Source organism: Rattus norvegicus, chromosome 11 (assembly GCF_036323735.1).
Source record: "Rattus norvegicus strain BN/NHsdMcwi chromosome 11, GRCr8, whole genome shotgun sequence".
Classification (NCBI taxonomy): Eukaryota; Metazoa; Chordata; class Mammalia; order Rodentia; family Muridae; genus Rattus; species Rattus norvegicus.
The window spans coordinates 15,692,074-15,698,945 of NC_086029.1; the positions used below are offsets into that span (position 1 = coordinate 15,692,074).

General features: G+C 35.9%; 1 protein-coding gene across 4 annotated transcripts in view; it reads right to left on the reverse strand.

The window, feature by feature from the left end:
- Csnka2ip (casein kinase 2 subunit alpha' interacting protein) overlaps positions 1-6,872 on the reverse strand; it is a 126,078-nt gene that overhangs the window by 118,020 nt on the left and 1,186 nt on the right. The window lies entirely within an intron of this gene.

The following is a 6,872-nucleotide window of genomic DNA, read 5'->3' on the forward strand; positions in this document are numbered from 1 at the left end:
ACTTGGAGTGAATGGGTGGCAGTTAGATTTATATAAATATTTGCAGAGACTGGAAAGAGCAGATGCTCCTCTAATCCAGACAATGTGTGCACACTTGATTTTAAAATATAATACAACAGTAGAAAGCCAAAACATAATTAATCAGAGGAAATGCTTTAATCAGCATCTTCTAAATCATTAGGCACTGCTGAAAAGATTAGAGAAACATATGTGAAATTAAAATATAATATTTGAAAGAAAATCAGAATTAGTCTTATTCTAATTTTTTTATTTCAGATATGCTTAGAGCATGGAATTAATATGCATTACAAAACCTTGGCAACCAGTGAGATTTGCTGAGTTTAAGGTGCTAAATAAATCACCTAAGACTTACTGTATAATTTACAATGTGAGTAATGATATCTCTCTCCATTATTAATGTATTATGGGAAATGTATGTTCCTGTCATTATTTCCGATGAAATTAAACACCTTTATTTCCAAAAGAAGTAGAGACAACATGTTTAAATATGTACTGATTTCATACCAATAGGCTGCATGTATAGATTTTTATGTTAAAATATTTGCATGTTAAATATTAATATAGTGAATCCATGTAGATATCCAATTTGTTATATATAAAGCAAAACAAATAGGATTAGCTTTGAATTCTGGGCTCATCTCTTGTACACTCTGAGCTAATGTTTTCTGCCCAATATTTGATGAGCTGTTCAAAATGATCCCGTAATTATTGCTGAAGCTTAGGGAATAAACAAAGGTTTTTAAAACAATGTCTCAACAAAATAAAAGCACAGCCTTCACTGAAAGTTCAAAAATATAAACATTTAAATCTCAAAGCACTTGTTTTTTCCATAAAAGAATGGTTTTGGGTGATGAAAATTATTTCATATATCTTAGCAGAATATGATTTAAAAGGAATAAGCTTTAAAAGGATGGTGACCCTGTGAGTGGGATTCTGTCAATTCCAAAGACACCTTCAAGTACAACCTGACGTTGGTTGTAACTCCTATCCAAAATAAAAATCAGTATCTACTAAAATTCTTGCCCAGAACTTCTGAGCAAAAATCATAAAATCTTCAACGTTTAATCAATCCTGCAACAACATTGCAGAGATTATCCATATTGAAGTACCAGAAGACAGAATTTCTTGTTATGTGCTATTCCTGTAAAGAAATGTAAACAAGAGAAAACTGATTGACCTAGGAGAACGCTTCTAAAATCTATATTGGGACAACAATGCTTTAAAGCAGTTGCATAGCTACTTATGTTCTATCATAAGAAACAGCAGCCTATCATTACTAATGCATTAAAAAAACAGGATGCACACAAACTTCATTTAAATAAAAACATCATGAAAAACTAAAAGATCATATTGGTATTAACAACCTAAGATTGATACATTTTATTATTTAGACTTAAGAATACCAAATTACTTACATGGTTTTATACAAAGCTCTACTTGACAAAAAAATTAAAAATTTAAGTGGGGAAAGATAGCTCAACTCTCAAAGTACTTGTGACAAATACATGAAGAGCTGAATTTGGATTCCCTAAAAAATAGCTACATAATCCCACATACAAATACAAGTAATTACCATCATCATCGTTGTCGTCGTCATCATAGAAACTATGTAGATGGAGACAGGAGGATCTCTAAAGATCATTGGTAGCCAATCTCATCAAATAAGGAGCATCAGGTCTACTAACTCTCCCTCAAAAAGTAATGTGAAGAGTGCCTGAGGAAGACCCCGATGTCAACTTTCTTTCACACACGTTTGTGCATTCATGTGCCCATGCACTCATACATAAAAGAATAGATACAAATAAATACATAAGAACATGTGTACACACACACAGAATAAGCAAAAAAAAACCAATACATCAGTGTATGAATCATTCTAAAGCAATACCATTGTCTTCAAATACACCAAGCTTTATACATTTAAATAAATGGTGATCTTCTCAAATACATGATTTTCAGAGAATAAACATCATCTTCAGACTTTGTTATTCTTGTGAATAGAGTCAGTGATATTAGGCCTTCATAACTCAATGTTTTCTAATTCCTACTCTGGGTGAAAATTATTCTGCTTATCAAAGTGAAACTAAAAACTTAAGGACTTCTTGAATAGGGATGACAACAGTAAGAAAGTGTGAATAAAGTGTCTGTGGCACATGAAGAAGTACAGAGCACTTGACACAGTTATTTCCGTTTTATCATTTCCCATTTAACAATGGGAAACTGGTGTTCACAGATATCCACTAAGTTTCCTAGAGCCCCAAGGAAGACACTGAAAACAAAGGTCCAGACTCAGAAACCTCTCCTTGTCAGATACTGGATTAGCTCTCACTGAGAGATTCTAAGATAAGTTTCTTATTTATAAGTCTTTCCCAATTTCCATTATAGTGTGCCATGTCAATTATGGCTCATATCAGCACTTAATGTATATTTTACTACCTTATTTTTAATAGAAAACAGTCTGTTTAAGAAAAATTACTCAATTATCTTCCTAAATATATTCTAGTTTAATATAAATTTAAAAAAATAAAAGCCTCAAGAAAATTGATTAGTTTAGTTAAATATAAGTTACTCGATAGACTTAAATTTCATATGGATTCTCTAAAGTTAGTAGAAAAGTAAATATGCATACATATAAACTTGCCACATGAGAAGTTCTATATGTATTTAAGTTCTAGGATATTTACCGAAACCTAAAAAAACCTGATACAATACACTATAATTTCTAATCTAGTACACATTGGTTCCAATGTGCTAATTGGAAAACTGGTAAGGACTTTATAGTGTGGTTTTTAATAGCTATGGGTGGAAATCAGTAAGACAAAAATCATATGTATGATCGAGCATTCAACTACGAACACTAGGTAAAGTTGCTTAAGCGCAAAGTGTAGTGTCACAAATGTTGTGGAAGTAACCAACCCCCATTTGATGGCTCAATAAGATGGAATCCGTGGAAATGGACACCAACACCCATCGCTAACCAAGAAGCTCTCTTCAAATGGTAATCGCTTGCAAAGAACATAGTTTTCTCTAACGGAGTCTCACTGGGTATATACACCATACCTAATGGTAGGTAGGTAGGTCCCACCCTCAGCAGCAGATGGTTAACATAAAATAAACTCAATGGTCAATTCTCTAATGTTATTTTCCTTGGGTGTTTTTTTAATCTTACCAGTCTTTGGCTTATTAGACAGTAGGGCCTCACAATTTGTGTTGTTATGGGTTCTCCGGTGTTTGTTTTTAGCGTGCGTGCGTGCGTGCGTGCATGTGTGCGTGTGTGCGTGCGTGTGTGTGTGTGTGTGTGTGTGTGTCTGCGCGCGCGCATGCATGTGTGTGTGCGTGTGTGTGTGTGTGTATGTATGTATGTGTGTGTGTACAGTTCTCATGCTTTTTCCTCTTTTTATTTATTCTAGTTTGCTTATGTTGTATTTGCCTGTTTTCTTTCTTTTTTTTTTTTGTTTTGTTTTGGTTTGGTTTTTGTTTGCAATATTCTTTTACTTTTCATTTTATAGATGGATTTCCTGATATTTAGTCTTTCTTTTTTTTCCCTCCATCTTTATTAACAAGTTGCCTGTTTTCTTAAAAGTGAAGGAAGATATAGAGCAGAGATGTGGGGAGGATTTGGGAGGGGTTCAGGAAAGGAAAACCATAATGAGAAAATATTCTATGAGAATAAAATTAAAAATTGATTTCAATAAAAAAACAAATTTAATGCAGTTACATAAATGCAGTTTATTACATATTATTTGTATTAGAATGAAGAAGGCAAAAACCTTCCAAACATCCCATACTAAAAACAAATTATAAAGGTTAATCTTTATTAATTGGAAATTTTTTATTTACATTTCAAATGTTATCCCCTTTCCCAGATTCCCCTCCAGAAACCTGATATCTCCACCCGCTTCTATAATAGTGCTTCCCCATCCACTCATTCACCCACTCTCTCCCACCCATCCATTCTATCCCACTTCCCTGCCCTGACATTTCCCTACCCTGAAGCATCAAGCCTTCACAGGACCAAGAGCCTCTCCTCCCATTAATGCCCCACAAGTCTATCCTCTGCTACATATGAGGCTGGAGACATAGATCCATCCCTATGTACTCCTGGGATGGTGGTTTAGTCTAATGGAGCTTGGGGGTGGAGAAGGTCTAGTTGGGTGATATTGTTGTTGTTCTTATGGGATTGCAAACCCCTTCAGGTCCTTAGGTCTGTTCTCTAATTCCTCCATTGGGGACTCCATTCTCAGTCCAATGGTTGGCTGCCAGCATCTGCCTCTGTATTTGTCAGGTTCTGGCAGAGGCTCTAAGGAGACAGCTATATCAGGCTCCTGTCAGAATGTACTTCTTGATATCCTCAATATTGTCTGGGTTTGGTGGCTGTATATGGGATGGATCCCAGGAGGGGCAGTCTCTGGATAGCCTTTCCTTCAGTGCCTGCTCCAGACTTTGTCTCCATATTTCCTCCTGTGAATATTTTTGTTCCCCATTCTATGAAGGACTGAAGTATCCACTCTTTGGTCTTCCTTTTTCTCGAGCTTCATGTGGTCTGTAAATTATATCTTGGGTATTCAGAGTTTTGGGCTAATATTCACTTATCAGTGAGTACATGCCATGTGCGGTTTTCTGTGATTGGGTCACCTCACTCAGGATGATATTTGCTAGTTCCATACATTTGCCTAAGAAATTGATGAAGTCATTGTTTTTAATAGCTGACTAGAACTCCATTGTGTAAATGTACCATATTTTCTGTATTCATTCCTCTGTTGGAAGACATCTGAGTTGTTTCCAGCTTCTAGCTATTATAAATAAGGCTGCTATGAACATAGTGAAGCATGAAAATTCCAACTCAGTTTTTCACAGAGTTAGAAAGAGCAATTTGCAAATTCATTTGAAATAACAAAAAACCTAGGATAGCAAAAACTATTCTCAACAATAAAAGAACTTCCTGGGGAATCACGATCTCTAACCTCCAGCCATAGTATACAGAGCAATGGTAATTAAAAAAACTATATGGTATTTGTATAGAGACAGGCATGTAGATCAATGAAATAGAATTGAGGACCCCCAAATGAACCCACACACCTATGGTCACTTGATCTTGGACAAGGACCTAAAATCATCCAATGGAAAAAAAAGACAGCATTTTCAACAAATGGTGCTGGTTCAACTGGAGGTCAGCATATAGAAGAATGCAAATTAATCCATTCTTATCTCCTTGTACAAAGTTCAAGTCCAAGTGGATCAAGGATCTCCAAATAAAACCAGATACACTCAAACTAATAGAAGGGAAAGTGGGTAAGAGCCTTGAACACACAGGCACAGAGGAAAATTTCCTGAACAGAACACCAATAGCTCATGCTCTAAGATCAAGAATCAACAAATGGGACCTCATAAACTTGCAAAGCGTCTGTAAGGCAAAGGACATTGTCAATAGGACAAAAACGGCAACCAACAGATTGGGAAAAGATCTTTACCAATCCTACAGCTGATAGAGGGCTTATATCCAATATACACAAGGAACTCAAGAAGTTAGACTCCAAAGAATCAATTAACCCTATTAAAAAGTCAAAGACAGAGTGAAAAAAAAAGAGAATTCTCAACTGAGGAACATCAAATGGCTGAAAAGCACCTAAAGAAATGTACAATATCCTTACTTATCAGGGAAACGCAAATGAAAACTACCCTGAGATACCACCTCACACTAATCAGAATGGCTAAGATCAAAACCTCAGTTGACAGGAGATGCTGGCGAGGATGTGGATGAATAGGAACACTCCTTTATTGTTGATGGGATTGCAAGCTGGCACAACTATTCTGGAAATCAGTCAGAAAATTGGACTTAGTAATACCTGAAGACCCAGCTATACCTCTCCTGGGCATATACCCAAAAGATGCTCCAACATTTAACAAGGACACATGCTACATTATGTACCTTAATTCTTAAAGCTATCCCTTAACCCTTAAAGCTCAAAGAAATCTCCAAACCTAATCACACACAGCCTGGTGACTGGTACTCGGATTTATATGAGGTAAGGAACACTCCACAAATCCCAACTGGTTTCTTGTCGCAGTACCACTGAGACCACAGAGGAACATGATTACAAGGACAATGTCTTGGTGCTTACTCGTGTGTCCTTCTGAAGAGTATGAGGTTTTGTTTTCTAATAGCTACTATTCTTTGAGAATGGCAGTCACTCCCGATAAGTCACAAGCCAGTTGATTTCTATCAGCCTCTAAGTAGAAAACACACATTTTTAACTGAGAAAACGACTCACCTCTGAAACAATAGTTACTAAAGTTTTCTCTCCTGGAAGTGTCCTTTCTCCACATCTCAGCCCATTTAATCACACTCCTAAATACTACTTCATACTCACTGCAGACAATGGGATTCTATAAGTATTCAAAACATACATCTGTGTACCCATTTCTTTCGAAACAAGAAAATTACTTAGTTGTAATTCAGGAGTCTCAATGAGTTGTAATTACAATGCTAAACCTCTTGAACCCAACTGCTTCCATGACATATTTGAGGTAAAATATTCCATCCAGCAATCTTGAAATCTATTCAATGCTCTCACAAAAAGGAGAATGTATATCTAATTCTTCAGGTTCAATGCATGTTGAAATACATCTGCATTATACGTCAAGACAGAAAATGGTGACTGAAGACAGTTTCAAGAATGGCCGGAAAAAAAAAATCAAGGTAAAAGGAAAAAAATCACTTCCATAGATTCTAAATAAAGTGTTTCTCTACGTAGGAAAATAACTAAGTTCTCACCCCCATAATTGGGAGCTGTTCTGGTTGACATTCCTTTTAACCAAGAATTACATGGTTTGTCGCTGTTCAAAGATTT